This window comes from Protopterus annectens, chromosome 7.part0 (assembly GCF_019279795.1).
Source record: "Protopterus annectens isolate FY-2018-M chromosome 7.part0, PAN1.0, whole genome shotgun sequence".
In the NCBI taxonomy this organism is placed as follows: Eukaryota; Metazoa; Chordata; order Ceratodontiformes; family Protopteridae; genus Protopterus; species Protopterus annectens.
The window spans coordinates 90,788,653-90,807,466 of NC_056739.1; the positions used below are offsets into that span (position 1 = coordinate 90,788,653).

Sequence of the window (18,814 nt, forward strand, 5' to 3'; positions counted from 1 at the left end):
AGTCACGTAAGGAAAATCCATCACAGTAACATACACAACTACAAGGCAGCTCAGCTTAAACTTGGTAGTTGGATTTCATCCATATGATCAAAGGTCGCAACTGGATGTTTGAGTGCCATTCCAAAAAGACAGAAACTATAAAGAAACACTAAATAATGTAAAATATTACTTCAAAATCCAGACCATAAGCAATTCTGAAATGTCAGCATATCTTCAACAAATGTTTTTGTTGCATACAGCAAGGAAAACAGTGGGAAATAACTTCATGGCTAGAGCTGACTACAGTCATACTATACCAAGATGCATGGTTAATTCAGACTGAGTCAGTTCAGAAGAAAGGCATATGAAATTACATGCATTCATTAGATGCTTTACTTTATGTCTGATACATTTTTGAATCAGGTGATGCTTACAAACCCTCATTTCGATATCCAGCAAGATCCACCCACAACTGCCCTACGGCTAATCCAGTGCTGCTGCTGTTACATTTACACTTTTAGGTGAGAATGTGTGAGATCTGTAGAGTTATTATTAATCCTTGTTCTTTAGACAATTATTTATATGATTTATATACTGGAATCATATCGTCCCCTCCCCTCATCTTCTGTTGTGATAGACACTGCACTGATTCACCATTCTTAGCCTTCCCTCATAAGAATGATTCTTTAGGCATGGAATCTATTTAGTACAGCATCTGAATTCTCTCTGTCATTTTTATGTCTTTTCTTCCATATGGATATAAAAGTCAGAAATTACATTCAAGTACCCTACACACATATGCTATGAACAGATTTGTATAATGTGTACGGTATACACACACACACACACACACACACACACACACACACACACACACACACACACACACACACACACACACACTACACATATATGCTATGAACAGATTTGTAGAGTGTGTATGGTACACACACCACACATATTTGCTATGAACAGATTTGTATAGTGTGTACGGTACACACACACACTACACATATATGCTATGACCAGATTTGTATAGTGTGTACGGTATATACACACACACACACTACACATATGCTATGAACAGATTTGTATATTGTGTATGGTACACACACACACACTATACATATATGCTATAAACAGATTTGTATACTGTGTACAGTACACGCACACACACTATACATATATGCTATGAACTGATTTGTATATTGTGTACGGTACACACACACACTATACATATATGCTCTGAACAGTTTTGTATAGTGAGTAGGGTATACACACACACACACACACACACACACACACACACACACACACTATACAGATATGCTGTGAAAAGATTTATATAGTGTGTATGGTACACACACACACACACACACACACACTATACATATATGCTATGAACAGATTTGTATAGTGTGTATGGTACACACACACACACTATACATATATGCTATAGACAGATTTGTATATTGTGTACAGTGTACACACACACACACACACACACACACACACACGCACGCGCACACACACAAACACACACACTATACATATATGCTAAGAACAGATTTGTACAGTGAGTAGGGTACACACACAATACAGATATGCTGTGAAAAGATTTGTATAGTGTGTATGGTACACATACGCACACACTATACATATATGCTATGAACAGATTTGTATAGTGTGTACGGTACACACACACACACACACACACACACACACTATACATATATGTTATGAACAGATTTGAATAATGTGTATGGTACACACACACACACTATACATATACATTGCAAACAGATTTTTATAATGTGTACAGTACACACACACACACACACACACACACACACACACACACACACTATACATATATGCTATGACCAGATTTTTATAGTGTGTATGGTACACACACACACACACACACGCACACACACACACACACACACACACACACTATACATATATGCTACCAACTGATTTGTGTTTTAAGCTGTCAGAAACCTCTATGTAATAAGACAGTTTAGTCGTCCTTTGCATATAACATGTACATGCAATCAGAATGTTCATTTCTTGTGCACTATGATGCTTAGGAGCTCTTTGCTTCCTCTCCTGGCTGGTAGGTGGCACGATATGGAGTTTTAATGAATGATGTGAGATTTGTTTTACATAGATATTGGAATACTCATCCTAACTGTGTGCACATTCTTTCCCACAGCTTAATAGAGCCTTTCTTTGGAATTATTTTACATGGATTTTTGTGTCGTCCATATACGACTAATATTATTTCTCCTAGCACTTTAACATAACATTAGTACTGCATACAGCTGCAGTCCTAGTACTAACCATCACAGCTCTCCTAGTTCCGTTATCCCTGCTCTTCCAGCTTTATTGTTGAATTTTGCCTGCCATTTCCTACTTAGCAGTCAGTTAGATACTCACCTGGTTATGTATCGATTAACTTTAACTGTGCTTTCATTATGCTGTATCTTATTGAACACTTTGCTGTTATAATCTAAGTACATGGCATCTGTTTGTACCTATTTAATATCACCTTTCTAGTAACGGTATAAATTGCTAGATGGGAAGAACAATATTGCCTGCGCACATACTTACTACGGCTGATAATCAATAATCTGTTTACTAACCTTGAAATATGTTTACCAGTCAACAGCCAAATCATTTTCCTGAACAGCTTATTAAACTTATCAGATTGCAGTTAGACCTTTGACCTTATTCGCTTTCCCTTTAGACAGCGAGACTATTATTGCATGCCTCCATTCTTCAGGAACTCATGACGACTGTAATAATACATTATGGATGTAATGTATGGAAGGTAGCAAAAACAAGGGAATAGGCAGGAATGGACCATTAATTGCACAATCTGCACTCTTGAGCTCTGACTCCCGATAACCTTAAATATGGCAAAAATATTTCAAATCCAACACAGCATTGTTTTAATTCACTTTTTCAGTTTAAATTATTTGCTGCTATTTAAAATGAACTACAGCACTGAATGCTGCAAATTCATTACTGTGATCAAGTTAGATTACAATAGTATTATTGTGTGTGGTCTGGTGTGGCTCTGCAAGTGGTCGAGGGAGCTACAGTCTGGAAGCTGGACAGTACAGTTCCACAAATCCTGGCCAGTGGTGGAAGTACTTGCTATTTTCTCAATGTCCTGATTTTTTTCACCTGCGTATGTTCTCTATGTTCTCTATATTCAGTTTTTTATACATTTTCTGCCCAAATGTTCTAGTATTAAATGCATTACCGTGGAATGTTTAGTGTCTATTTCTATGACCTCTATGGGCAGGATCCAAAAAGGCTTACTGTGATACAGAAGCCTTAACTCAGAAGGTTTGTACATTGCAGTAAACCTTTCCATTTCAGAGACTGCTCTCCTGTTATGGTTTCTCCATGGTAGTCGTTGTAACATACAGAGTCTTGCCGTGGCAAGTCGCATGCTAATGTAGCAGACTGGGGCTAGGCTAATGCTACATATTAAAGTGCTCTCCCTGGAAATGGTGGCAGATTAACTTGGAAAAGCCTCTACTGAATAAATGTTTTCCTTAGAAAGAAAAACTGAATGCCACCTTTTGACAGCATTCAATTATTCAATGCCTTTGGAGTAGCTGCAACTCATATAGCAAGAACTGGTATGTATAGGGAGTGCTATGAGGGTTTTGTGTGTGTGTGTGTGTGTGTGTGTGTGTGTGTGTGTGTGTGTGTGTGTGTGTGTGTGTGTGTGTGTGTGTGTGTGTGTGTGTGTGTGTGTGTGTGTGTGTGTGTGTGTGTGTGTGTGTGTGTGTGTGTGTTCGGTAGGATACGAATGTGTGTGTGTGTATGTATGTGTCTGTGGGGATATCAATGTGGCTGAATGTATGTGTGTGTCTGCGGGGATATGAATGTGGCTGAATGGATGAGTGTGTGTGTGTGTGTGTCTCCGTGGGGATATGAATGTGGCTGGTAAATCCAAAAATGGGAACTCCTGGATATGACTACACAGGATCAAATTAGTATTGATAAATACAATTATATGTTAAATGAGACTCCTAAAATTCCAGTCATATTCGGAGTTCCCAAAATACACAAGCAGCTTATTGACTCACCATTTCGCCCAACTGGTGATTCTGGGTGGTCGAAGACAGCATACATAGCAAGTCTGACAGATAAAAAGTTAAAAGATAAAGTCCAGAACATTCTTCATTTGTGTAGAGATTCCTGGCATTTTTTAGAAAAATGTAACAACTTAATGCCTTTTAAGAAACACGGCACATTTATAACAATAGATGTCAGGGACCTCTATAGTTGTATTCCACATAATATTGGACTTACATGGTTTTCTGATTACCTATTTGAGGAATTTGGTTTAGAACAAAGTATTAATAATACCTATACTCAACTGATGGAGATAGTTTTAAAGAACTACTACTTATATTTTGATGGGCATCACTTCAAGCAAATGGAAGGTGTAGCAATGGGGTCCCCTTGCGGACCCTTATTTGCTAATGTAGTGATGGCCTATTGGGAAAAGCAATTTCTATTCAAGTCTTCTTTTTTTGCTCATATTAAGTTGTACCTACGATATTTAAATGATTTGTTTGTGGCATGGATTGGAGCAAGGGATGAAATTACAAATTTTACTACATATCTAAATGAAAGTGCTAGTTTTCTTAAGTTCATGGCTGATAGTGACATGTATGAGATCTCCTGTTTAGATGTATTAATTACCAGATATGGGGACGGGTACATTAAATCTACTATATTTAGAAAACCCACATATTCAAATACTATATTACATTTTTCTAGTAGCCATCCAGAACATGTAAAACGTGGCATAGCAAAAGGGCAATTAGTTCATGCTGCCTGCATGAATTCATTCTTTGAAGATTTTTTGAGGGAATGTGACCTTATGGGTAAATGTTTTTAGATAGAGGGTACCCAACATGTTTGGTGCATAACATCCAGCAAGAGGTAATTAATAAAAGAAAAATAGGAATATAAACCTATTTTAAATGGAATTGAACAAAGAAACCTAGTACAAACAACCCCTGTTCCAACAATAGTAATAAACAACACTTCTGTCTCTAGAGGTGAAATTGGAGAAGATATAGGGACCCTAGATGAAGCAAAATGCTTCCATAATAATATTATTAAAAAAGATTTTTGTTCTTTTGTTTGTACATATTAAGATAGTCATATTATACAAGACATTATGAAGAAAAATTGGTCCATTCTCATGCAAGAAAAAACTATGTTTGATACATTTGATTTATGCGCTGATATTGTTTTTAGAAAAGGTAACAACTTGAAAAGTTTATTGGAAAGAACTATAAAAAGTGGACATGAAGGACATATGTCTCCTTGTGGGTTTTGCCAACAATTCAAACATGTTATGAAAACTTCAACTGTTAAAATAGGAGGGAAAGTGATAGATGTTAAAGGGAAATACAGTTGTTATACACATGCAGTAGTTTATGCTAGCATCTATAGCCAATGTAGTGCTTTTTATATAGGTAAATCACAGGGAAAATTAAGTCAAAGAATATATAAACATATATACCAGATAAAACAAAAGGAAGAGAAAAATGCACTATATAAACATGTTAAGGAAAACCCAAACCACAGTTTTACATCTGTGGTACTACAACAGGTAAAGAGTGAAACAAGGGGTGGTCCTTGGAAACTTCTCTTAGAGGGTAGAGAGACCTGGTGGCAATTATATTTAAATGCTCACTCACCACCAAGGTTAAATGACATTATATCCATAACAAGTAGGTTGAAGTTAAAAAGGTTTGACAGAGTCCATGGATTTATTTAAAAAATTCTTAAGCATTTATATTTTTGTATATTTTTAAACATATGGTATTAAGTAACAAGTTTGTTGAATTATTGTTATTCAGCCTGCATGACTATGTACATTATTGTTTAGTTTAAAGTAATATAATTTAAGACAAAGTTTATTGAATAAGATATAAACTTGGTATTTATTTATAGGGTAGGTGCAAACACTCATTTTATATTTATATTCATATTTATACTTACCGTGGTATTATTCTAGTAACTGATAAAATGTTTCTGTTTGTTATGCTTAATTTAAGGCGATCAGATATAACAAAGTTAAAATGGAAAGTATTGCTTTAAAAGTTTTTCAGGGATGTAATGGAGTGCTTAAATGAATCAGTTATCTTATTGGTAGATGTATTAATTGGGAAGAGTATTTTAAGAAGGGTTCTCACTTTTAATGCTGTCTGATGAAGTCTGGTGAATTATACCATATGGAAGCACTAACCGGGTATTAAATAAAAACTGTTTGCTGACGTATTTGTTCTGGTTCCTGCTTTGTGTGTGGAGTTTTGGATTTACTAGTCTGGTTTTTGTTTTTTGTTTATATGAATGCGGCTGAATGGATATGTGTGCGTGTGTGTGTCTCTGTGGGGATATGAACGTGGCTGAATGGATATGTATATGTGTGTGTGTGTCTGTGGGAATATGAATGTGGCTGAATGGTTGAGTGTGTGTGTGTGTGTGTGTGTGTGTGTGTGTGTGTGTGTGTGTGTGTGTGTGTGTGTGTGTGTGTGTGTGTGTGTGTGTGTGTGCGTGTGTGTGTGTATGTGTGTGTGTGTGTGTGTGTGCTGTGTTTATCTGAGTGATTGCCCTATGGGGGCAGGTATAGAACGCTGACGTTTTGTGTGTGTGTGTGTGTGTGTGTGTGTGTGTGTGTGTGTGTGTGTGTGTGTGTGTGTGTGTGTGTGTGTGTGTGTGTGTGTGTGTGTGTATCGGTGGGGATATCAATGTGGGTGAATGTATGTGTGTGTCTGTGAGATATCAATGTGGCTGAATGGATGTGTGTGTGTGTGTGTGTGTGTGTGTGTGTGTGTGTGTGTGTGTGTGTGTGTATGTGTGTCCGCGTCTGTGGGGCTATTAATGAGGTTGAATGTATGTGTGTGTCTGTGGAGATATGAATGTGGCTGAATGGATATGTGTGTGTGTGTGTGTGTGTGTGTGTGTGTGTGTGTGTGTGTGTGTGTGTGTGTGTGTGTATGCATCTGTGGGGATATGAATGTGGCTGAATGTGTGTATGTGTGTGCGCGCATGTGTAGGGGCTGTCTATGCTGCTGTGTTGTGTGGGTTGTTAGAGACAGCATTAGCTGTGTGATAGTGCAGTATTTCATTCAGAGACATGCTAATGAGATGCTAATGAAGTCTTTCTATGTTTGGCTTTACCTTGTCTCTGAAATGGAGATTCTCTACATCTAGTTCAGTGCTGTCTTCACTGTCTTGATTCTGAACTGTATTGAATGAGTTGCTGACAGAAGAGATAATGTTTCTAGTGTTGCCTACTTTTTTCTTCCATTACCATGGTTAAATTCTGTTAGTGCCTTTCAGCTGCCTTTGCTTTTTGACATACCAATAAAATGTTTTCCTGTTTGCTATAATGTCATTAAATAATTTTTAAGTCTATCTTACCCATTTTTTATGCATTCTTTTCTCACTTTTTAGAGTCTTGCACATACCAACCATACAACTTATAATAGCTTATATTATATTATATCGTACTATATTATATAGTATAAGTTTGTATATGTTGTTCCTCCTGTTAATCAAGTTTTAATTCCTTCTGAAATGGTCGCTGGATTTCTATTTGGTGTCTGTTATGCAGAATGCTTTGAAGACATTCTTTACTGTTTCCATGAGCTCCTCCTCCTTATTTTTAACTTACTTTATTGTACTTTATGTTGAGATTTATTTTATTGCACTTTGGTTACTGTCTGCATGTGTTGCTAGACTGGTGGTGGTTGATCTGCCTTCAAAGGTTCATAGGTAAGTACTAGGCTAGCTGTCCTCCTGAGCCATTCTGAGCCTTGTCAAATTCCCTAAGAGGCAAGAATCAAACCCTGCGCCCTGTGTCTGGGAGGTAAACATCTTAACCATTATGCCAGTGTCCAACATAGTCTTTTGCTGTGTTACTGAAAAACAGATTTATTTTATTTATGCTTTCTTTACTGGATTACTCCCAATTTTTACGGGAGACCTCAGGTGGTAGTCATACTGACTAGGGGAAATGGGGCCAGAGTACCAGGGGAAATTATTCTATTCTTTTCACTAAGAGCAGTGGGATCTTTTACATCCGCCTTAGCTACTACAAACTCATGCACATGAGCTCTTGGTTATCTGTTGAAGGAACCTGTATTACCTGCCGCATTCTGCTTATATGCATTTCAGTCTGTTCTTTGAAAACTGAGTCACCTAGAAGCAGAATTTCTCTTATTACAGTGACTGTAAACAAACTTTGCAATATATTCCAAGCCTGAACTGTGGGCATCCAGTGGTCTGCTTACAGTTATAAAGCTGTCCACCACTGCTGCATTATGATATTATATTTCAGTGAGTTTACAGGTGACGTGCAGACAGTTTCTATAACAAAGAACAGTGCAACAATACAGTCTGATATTTCTTATCTCTATTGCCCTCCCAGAATGAACAAACACTTGAATGCTTTCAGAAAACTTTAACTGGCACCAAAAAAAGTGTTATTTTTACTCTGGAGTACACTGTGGTTAAGCTAATCTGCATTTAACATATAATCCATGTCTGGAGGAGGGGGGCAAGTCCCCTGCACAAGTCATGCTGGTGAGGACTGTGTTTCCCTTCATCCCTATGATATTTATATTCTAACTGCAAAGTTGCCATTCTTAGTTAATAGGAACTATTCTGTTATAGATAAAACAATGATTAGTCCTTTTTCTTTAGGGTGGCAAGACCTCTGAGTTAGAATATAAAAACTGTAGGATTGTGGGGTTCATGGGACTTGCTTCGTCTACTACCAATCAACTCATTATATCAGAGTGACACCTCCGGGTGCATCTGCAGTTAACTCCCACTAACGCCTCTAGGTGTCAAATATTGCTTGCCCATATTTGCATCAATAATTTCAAAACCATGCTATGTACAAGGTTTTAAAAGATTTTGTCTTAAACCTTACACAATGACAAATTCAACTGCATTGGTATTTGACCTCTGTCTAGTGCAAGAAACAAGATATTAACTGTTGTTTTTATGATTTTAATTTATACAGATATAATTTTCACATTTTTCTAAATATCTCAACAACCAAGTAACACAGACAGAACTCCTTAGTCTCATATGAAAACTCTCAGCTAGATGAATATAATGCTGCTGACAGTATGTGTGTAACTTGAGTGGTTGCTGAGATATTGTAAGTTGTTTACAAAATATTACAAATGTAATAGTTATTATGTTTACTGTGACATAAAATTCAGTTTAAGACCTAGAACCTAAGGAATACTACCACTATAAAAATAGTTTGTGCTGAAGGGTTTGTCATTTATATTTCTTTCATAACCCCTAGGGTTCCAGAAATATGAACATTTGTTTAAAATGTGAAGACATAATTTGATTCTGTCAAATGGCGTAGGCTCCCCCCATTGGAAGTTACAGTGCAAATTTCCTTGACCTCCATTGGAGTGAAGGAGTTAATTATCTTCTTACATTTCAGTTGAATTTATTCACCAAACTTTAGGACATGCAAATTCAAGCTTCTTTCAGTCAACAGCAGTCATTTGCCATTCGGTCTTTTGTATCTGGTAAAAATTAACATTGCTTGTTCTTCATTGTTTTTATGCATGTGATTCAGTAGTAATATAGTTAGCTAAATGACTATCAGAAATTTTAAAATTAGACGCCGTAAGTAATACATATCTAGGCTGTGGTAAGTAGTTAGCTATTCAGTTGTTTATGAGTCCTACTGGTTGCAGGTGGGAAGCAGTTATATATAAGCTGTGTTTTAAGGATGGCTAGAACATTGTTAATAGAGTTTATACTTCTGGTGGAAGTTGAGACAATACTGCTGCTTGCTGCCATAAGGAAGGGGATACTTCATTCCCTGCTTATTTTAGTACTTAGAATGGAATTACTGACAGCATCTGTCAGTGTGGATCTCAGAGGGGACTGCCTTTTAAAGTTCAGAAGTCTTTTAATTTTTGTAAGGCAACAATTCACAACACGGAGTTTATTCAGTGTGTTTCTGCCCATTTTAATTTCCCCAAGTCTTTTGGCTTTCTAACACCATGATGGGAATGGACCCATTCCGAAGTCAAAGTATGATTAAAGTTTGTGAAATTAGTACTGTTTCAATCTTTGATATTCGTCAAAAGTGCTCTTTGCAGCACCCACAATGTGCCCAGAGTTGACTTCTTCTGCAATTCATATGGAGCTATATGTATCGGTAGCATATCGAAATAAGAATGTAAATTATTTTTTATTAGACCCATTGCTCCTACTACTACTAGAACTGTCTGGGTATCCTCTTCCGCACTGCCCTTGTTTCTGTCTGTAAATCCTGGTACTTTATGACTTTGTGTCTCTCTGTACGTAAGACACTGTAGTCACTGGGTGTAGCGATTTCAATGATCAGTGATACTTTTGTCTTCTTTTCATGGACCACTATATCCAGTTTTCTTCACATGCTGTTTTTTGAACTGTTGGTAATGGGTGATCCCATGTGATATAAACTTCATCATTCTCTGTAATGCTTTGTGGCTCATGCTTCCAGTGCTTCTGAGCTACTTCAGTGTTGTAATGTTTGCATGATCCCCAATGCAACAGTCGTGCCACATTATTATGCCTTTCAGTTTACAGGCCCTCTGCTATTAGGTTATCAATCTAGCCACAAGATGTACAAGTGTTTCCAGTAATGTTTTACAGAACCTGCATTTATCTGTTTCTCCATGTTCAATGGACTTTGTAAACTAACATGTACGTAGTCCACTATTCTAGGCCACCAATATTAACCTTTTATCTTTTGGTTTAAATTCACCACTCATTGACCACTTCTGTGTCAGATCCTGATTGACATGAAGCTGTTGCAGGAGTTTTCTGTACTTGCAACTATATTTGTGCCTTTCCACATTTCTTGCCTTCTCATCTGATCATTCACCTTATATTCTTTCTTTTGTTTTTTGACACATTCTGTTGCTGCTGGACTTTTTCTACTTCTAGTTTGATTTCTATTTCCACTTGACACAGATATGCTTCTGCTAAACTAAGCAGGGAAGTCATTTTAGATTTGTTCTCCTCATGTTTTAAATGTTCCACTGCATTTGGATCTTGTGAGGTCAGCTGATATGTATGCAATCCTATGATTGCAGATCTATACATACAATCAGTTTCAAGGAGAACCAGACCTCCTTCAGAACAGGCAACATATAATCTTGGTGTACAGTGATTTTTATAAATCGTTTGATAAGCGTGAAGCATGTTTCTTGTTTTCCTGTCCAACTGTTCCAATACATTTTGGGGCCAGTCATATTTACACCAAAGCTGTAAGCTAGAACAGGAAGAGCAAATTGGTTTATAGCTTGGACTTTGTTCCTAAATGTCAGGGCTGTTTTCACTATTAATTTTAGTCCTTTAAAATATTGCTTACTAAGTTTTGTTTGGATTTATACATGTTTTATTGTCGATCCTTCACCAAATCCCACATATTTATATGCTCCCCCCTGCTCAAGTTGCTTTATATCACATTCCTGTCCCAGACCAATATTTTCCTGGTGCTGCAGCTTTCCTGCTTTAAAGGTTGCTTCTGCACATTTATCATGATTAAAAATGACATTCTTATATCATCTGAAAAAATGTGACCACTTGTAGTTGTGCTTTCCGTTTCTCATTTGTTGAACTATAGAATTTTAAATCATATACAAAAGGAAGACGAGAAGTCTTTACACTTTATTGTTTTCTGGGAGCCAAATTGTAACCATGAACTAATCTGTTAAGTAGACAGTTTAATGGGTTAAGGGCAAGACAAAAGAGTGGTGGTGACAAAAAGTCACCCTGGAATATCCCCATTTTAAATTTTATCCCCTGGGATAGCAATTTGCCCTTTATCATGGCTTATCTACAGAGTGGTTTGTTACTGTTTCATGGTCACTGTAATGTAATCGATCAATGTAGGATGTATCTTATACATCTGTAAGCACTCCTTTATCTGTGAATGTAGAATACTGTCAAATTCTTTTTTGTAATCTATCCATACTATACTTAGATGCTCCCTGTTTTTACAGTTCTCCATTATGACTTTAGTTAACATCTTTTGCTCCATATGACTTTCTTTTATTACCCTTTTGTTCTATTGCCATGACTGAGTTTTCTACTAAATGTCTATAAACTCTATCAGAATCAGTACCAGTATATAGTTTATACACCGCTGGACGGCAGATTATTGGCCTATAGTTTTTAGGACAGCTTGCAGGTTAACTCTTAAGGACGAGTATCATATTTCCTGTTGTTGAGCAGGCTGGTACCCGTTTAGGATGTGCATATAAATACTTCTTATTCAGGGCTAAATCTTTGTGTAAAGATGTTAATACTTTAGTCAGAAGTTAGGTACTGCATCTGGGGCTGGGGTTTCCATTTAGGAGCTTTTCTTAATTTTGTTTCAATTTGTCTGGCCATTACTTCATCCCATTTCATATCCTACACATTTGAACTTCTTACTGTTTCTTTTACTTCTTTTATCCATTCAGCATCTTTGTTATGTTCTACAGGATCTTCAAAGACATTTCTCCAAAATGTGTCTATTTCTTCTTCTTCTTCTTTTGTTTGGTGGTAGTTCTATTCCTTTTATCTTGTTTCCCAATTCTCTATAAAACTTTTTTTGATCTTCAGCGATTTTTTTATTTTGTACTTTTCTTTATATTTATCTGCATATCTTTTTAGTTTTTCTGCTTGTGCTAATATCTTTAGTTCATTATTTACAGTACTGTACAGTTGATCCTGGGCTGTTCTAAGTGTTGCTTTTATCACGTTCTAAGTATGTTTGTTGTTCTGTTCCCTCTTCTATACTCTTTTAACAGCAACACTTCTTATCTTAATTGCTTTATAGTTTTCTCTGTCTCATACTTCTATGATAGCATTTGATTTATTCCCTTCCTTTCCCTTATCGCTGTGTGTTTTTGTGGTAAGACTTTATCTGTCATTAATTTAGTTGCACAATAATATACCCTATTATTTTCTGTTATATCACATGAAGCTCTGTGAATAGTCTTGATTACTGTCTTCATTTGTTTTATCAGAATTATAACATTTTAGGTCTTATTGTAATCTATAATCTATTTCTTTCATTGACCATAATATGTCCATCCATTTCTATTAAATCAAGAACTCTTCCCACAGATCATTTTCTTCTTAAGTAAGGGCACTTTCTTTGTTCATTTCCTGTAGGCACTCTACAGAAAGTTCTAGAACATCTTCCTGTGACATTATTCTATTTAGCTTCATCATGCATCATCTGTTGTTCTCTCATATGGGAACCCATGGCCTATCACTCCATGACATTGACTGCATCAGCGTTGCCACCATTTCTTGCTCCTTCCTTTGCTGTGCAACTTCGACTGATCTTTAGTACTGATTTCCTGCTGAAGGCTCCACGGTAACTTTATATGGCAACTGATCCAGCGCTTCCTGTCCCACCAGTTTCTCCTTAATTTGGGGGCTCACTGTTCTGTTATGCAGAAATGTTATCAGAGTTAGATTTTCTACACCAAATCCTTCACTTCACAGGTATTCTATAACTTAATTTTCTATATCTTTAACTTCTCCAGTACTAATCCTCTTTTCTACTTTCCCCCTTTGTTTTCTTATTTTTTGTATTGTAAAAATTTCCATAGCTGGATGCCTTTGCCTGTATTTCTCTTCAAATATTTTTGGTCCTGCTTTTTTGTACTGATTAGTTTTGCTTTATCCTTTATATAAATATTGCACAGTATTAAATTTCTTTTTGTTTTCCATGTCCATATTTTTTCTTCAGATGTCTCCTGCTCCTCCTGTTTTTTTCCTTACTTTGAAGACTCATTGTTCCATGGGAGGCCATGGTGGTGCCGTGGTTAGCATTGCTACCTCACAGCAAGAGGTTCTCCAGTTCAATTCTGGGCAAAGGGTGTCTTCTGTACGAAGTCTATATCTCCTTCCTGTGGTTGCGTTGGTTTCCTCCCACATCCCAAATACATGCTGTAGTTGGATTGGACACTTCAAATTGGCCCTAGGTGAGAGTGTGTGCATGTGTGTGACTTCTGTGGAAGGTTGGGCATTGGACTGGCAATTCGACACTGTAAAACTCCACTGTCAATCATGAGTGGACTGTGATCCGCTGTGGTGACCCCCTAACCGGGATAAGCCGAAAGGAGATGATGATGAAGACTCATTGCTCCATCATGATGTGACATAACCTCTGTTAGACTTTCTACACTAAATCCTTCACTTTGCAGGTATTCCATAACGTCAGCTTCTATTTGTTTAACTTCTACTTTACTAATCTTCTCTTCTACAGTACCCCTTTGTGATTGTGAAACCTTTTTGTATTGTGAAAAAGTTTCCACATCTGGGTACCTTTGCTGTTTTTCTCTTCAAGTATCTTTGGAGCTGCTTTTTGTATTGCTTAGATTGGTCTTCTTTGCATAAATATTGCACCATATCAGATCTTTAATTAACTCCAAGTATGTAAATATTGTTAACATCTGAAGTCCATTGGGGAAAAAATATATATATATATATATATATATAAATATATATATATATATATATATATTCTGTTTCCACTGTCTTATTACGTTTTTGCAGTTTCCTGAATGTATAAATCTTACTCTTGTACTTTACCTCTAACATTATGTAACCTTTATTGTATTTTGTAACCTTTATTGTATTTTGTAACCTTTATTGTACTGTATCGCACATGGAGCTTTTCTCCCTGGGCCTCCACTGAAAATGGGCACTTCTTGGCCCAGTGGACTTCCCCAGTAATCAAACTGAAAATAAAATAAATAAATCTCTCTTTCTTTCCCACACCTATGTTTCTTTTTTATACATTTAAAACATTTCTAGATTTTGTTCGTTATATTTTTGCACTGCCTCAGTTATTTCTTTTTCCAAATAGCCCAAGTTTTTTTGGTCGAAACAATGTTTTCATGAATCTGTTGTATTAAAGAACACAAATTTGCATTTGAAGTTTTTGAGAGTTTTTCTTGTGCAAGCATTTTTCTTTTCTCTAATTTCTCCCTTAATCTTTTCGCATAACTTCTATCCAGAAATTCTGGGCTTCTAGCATAACAGCAACAATACATACGTTCTTTCTTATCCTCAATAGTCCACTTTAACATCTTAATGGCTCTTTTTTTTGGCTTGTCAGTTTTTGGGGATTTTGTGGCCTACTACTTCCTTCTACAACATGGGGACATCCTTCCCCTCAGCCTGGCCTATCCCCAGTGTAGAAATTATTCTGTGTCTTGAGGAATCTACACTGTCATTTTTTTCTAGTCTGGCACCAGTGTGCCTGCCAGAATTGGGCACTTTTTTATCCTGGGACTTGTGCACCCAGCTATCTTTTTTTATTTTTAAGCTACTTCTGTCCATGATATATGCTACATAAAATACAATCTATATATCAGTGTCATCTTAGTGACATTTTGTAAAAACAAGGTCCACCTTGCGAAGGTACTCACCAAGAGATAGATTCAGTTCCAGCAATATGACTCTCCTTTCTTGTTGATTTTATCATCTCTTCATTTGGGCCAGCATTTTCTGGGAGCCAAATTATAACCATGACCTAATCTGTTAAGTAGACTAGACAGTTTAATGGGTTAAGGGCAAGACAAAAGAGCAGCGGTGACAGAGTGTCATCCTAGAATATCCCCCTTTGAATTTTTATCCCTAGAATAAAAACTGGGACCAGAAGTCTTTTATTTATTGCAAGGCAAAACTTTACAAGGCAGAGTTTATTCAGTGTGTTTCAGTATAACTGATATAATGTAGCAGTAATCTGCTATTTGGATTGTAAGGATTTTTAAAAAGTGGTATTCAGTTTATGGAACAAAAATCTAAACAATCAGATCAAGATGTCAGTGCCTTATGCGGCAGCGGCCTCTTCGGCTCTCACTTTTCGTCTCGTGTTCTTATAGAAGGTTGTCGGTATGTGTAGTTCTTATTGGAGTCACTTGTGGACTGTTGTGGAGTAGGTGCAGCTGTGTTGTCAGTGGTGGTGTCGGTGGATCGGTTGGATCAATGTACCATTCAATTTAGCTTAGGTAGCTTAGAGTGGTCGGTCTGTTTGTGGCTATTTGGGCCTACATGTGGACAGGTGCACTGAACGGAGCTGATGGTGGAGACCTGGGTTTGGAAGGTGTAGGATGGTGTTGTGCTGGATCTGGATTTTGATCTTGATTGAGGAAACTGGATAGTTGCTGGTGTGAAGACGAGGTTGGTGACAGGGTGGATGGTGGCTTGAGACTGTGGTGGACAATGGAACTGTGATCATTGATCTAGACAAGGGCATAACTGGACTGTGACTACCTATGTGGAATGGAGCTTTGATTGGCTTGGATTCAGTTGTGTGTGTATATTTTTTGTGTTTATTTGTTGAAATGGTTCTGTATTAAGTGTATTCATGTGCTTGAAGACACGTAATTTCATTTAGCTGTGCAGTTTGTGGTTGCATGGTCGGAATGACAATAAAGTTTAATTTGACTTGACTTGTCAGCTAGGTTTTGTGGGGTGCTTGACTGGCGGAGGACAGCACTACTACTAGTGGAAGTTGATATTCCGCTCGCAGGAGCACGTTTCCTCCTAGTCTTGCTACGCTGTCCTGACAGAAGAAGGGAAAATTGCCAAGCACTGTACAAACACAGTGGGTGCTTTGTGAGATCAAAAGATGAGAATAGTTTTAGTAAAGCCCTGTATTCCCACTCTGTTTAGATTTTAATCAGCAGCCTCAGTTGCAGTAGCCAAGTTGTAACTTGGGTGGGGCAAAGAGGCTGCAAGATATTACAGGCATAATCAGCAGTTGCCAATAGGGTGGGAGTGGAGTACCAGCTTTTATTTACGAAGCCAGTGAGAAGGGTGATATTACTGATTCTCAAATGACTGTATTTGACAGCTGTACTATAGAGCTTTACTGTATTTAGTAACTGTATCAAGGAGTTTGACTAAGGTCTTCATTACAGTCCAGAAGGGGTTCAGTTCAATTTCATTTTTGCTTCTCACTTTCAGGTTGAGGGGGCATCAGTAATGGTGCAGAAAAGTGCCTAATAAACTTGAACTACCTGAAGGCATCCACCTACCTCTCTGCCTTTATATTTACACAAGACACCCCACACATCCCTGCCTATACATCCACAAAAACATCCCACCACCTCTCTGCCTTCAGATCCACACAAGACACCCCAGACATTTATGCCTATAGAGGTACAAAAAATAGAACATCGATTCTGTGCCTTTATAGTCATGTGAGGCTTCCCACAACCTCCCTGCCTTCACTTCCACACAATACACCCCACATCTGCCTATCTAACAAGTTCCATATAAGACACCACAGCACATCTGTGCCTTTATAGCCACACAAGACATCCCACACCTGTCTGTCTACATACCCATAGAAAACACTACACCAGTTCTGTGCCCTTATATTTATTTATTTATTTTTATTTACTTATTTTACATCTGGTTAAAGTGAAAGTCCTACTGGACACAGTCCTTTTTCAGCAGAGGCCCGGCAAGAAAAGCTCCACGTATAACACAGATTAATAAAGTACAAATTTGCAGTTACAGATACATAGCACTATACATTTTACATTAAGATAAAACTAGGATAGTTGTACTTTATATTGTCCATCAACTAAAAGAGAGTTGGAAAAAAGTACATTGTACAGGTACAAGGATGAAGCATCTTAAACAGTACAAACAAATAGCATTCAGTATGAAATAGTCAATATACTAATAAAAAGTTTATACCAGGTCATTTTATCTAGAAGAAGGGGCAAATGTTGAGAGGAAAAGAGAAACATGTGGAGAGAGACTTGCAAGATAAAATGAGGTCAGCTGCCTAAAATAAGGGGGGAATGTATATCAAGGGTGAATGATAGGGCGAGGGAGTGAGACTAGCCTGGGGAGTCACAGTTACAAATTCATTTAGCTTGTAGGTGTGTTTTTAGAGATGTTTTAAACTGAGCTAAAGATGTTGTGGCTGATACATTCGTGGGAAGGGTGTTCCATTCTGTAGCTATAAAATTAGAGTAGGGGGAGGCTTCTGCAGCGGTATTGGCTTTACTGACTTGAAGGAGTGGGTTATTGTTGGAGCGTAGGACCCTAGTACTGGAGTACGAACGTATTAGGTTTTATAAAGCATCCCATTACCTCTCTCATTTCATATCCATACAAGCTGCCCCACATATGTCTATCTACATATCCAGACAAGACACTGCAGCACATCTGTGCCTTTATAGCCACACAAGAAAACCTACCATCCCTTTGCCTTTATATCCACACAATATGCCCCACACACCAGAGCCTATATATTCTCAGAAAACAACCCACTATTTGCCTTTAAAGTCATAAAAGATACCCCCACTACCTCTCTGGTGAGGAACTTTGGGGCCTTTCTGTGTCGGGTCAGATACATTCCGAATGGGGCATTGTGCTCAATCATAGGTCTAATGAGAGATGAGTACAGGGGCGCGATGACCTCCTTGATCTGGATGTGAATCCCTTCATGATCAGGGTGGCAATATGAAGAGGTTTTTAACTACCTTAGCAACATGAGTGTCAAACAAAACTGTCAACATGGGTCTGCCCCAGATCCTGATGAGATCTTCTGTGCTCAGTGGATTGCCACCTATATGGTAGCTAGGGGTAACTTGTGTTTTTCCTGAAGGTATGACTCCTGCCTACATGTGACAAATCACACGTCTCTGCTCCTCTATCCACCTAAGATACTCCATACCTCACAGTCTGTACATCCACATAAAGTACCACACTATCTCTCTAC

The 18,814-nt window shown here is 37.6% G+C and overlaps 1 protein-coding gene across 2 annotated transcripts in view; it reads right to left on the minus strand.

Moving 5' to 3' along the window:
- Positions 1–18,814, minus strand: part of NAV1 (neuron navigator 1) — a 2,383,470-nt gene that overhangs the window by 1,383,692 nt on the left and 980,964 nt on the right. The gene's annotated exons all lie outside the window — the stretch shown is intronic.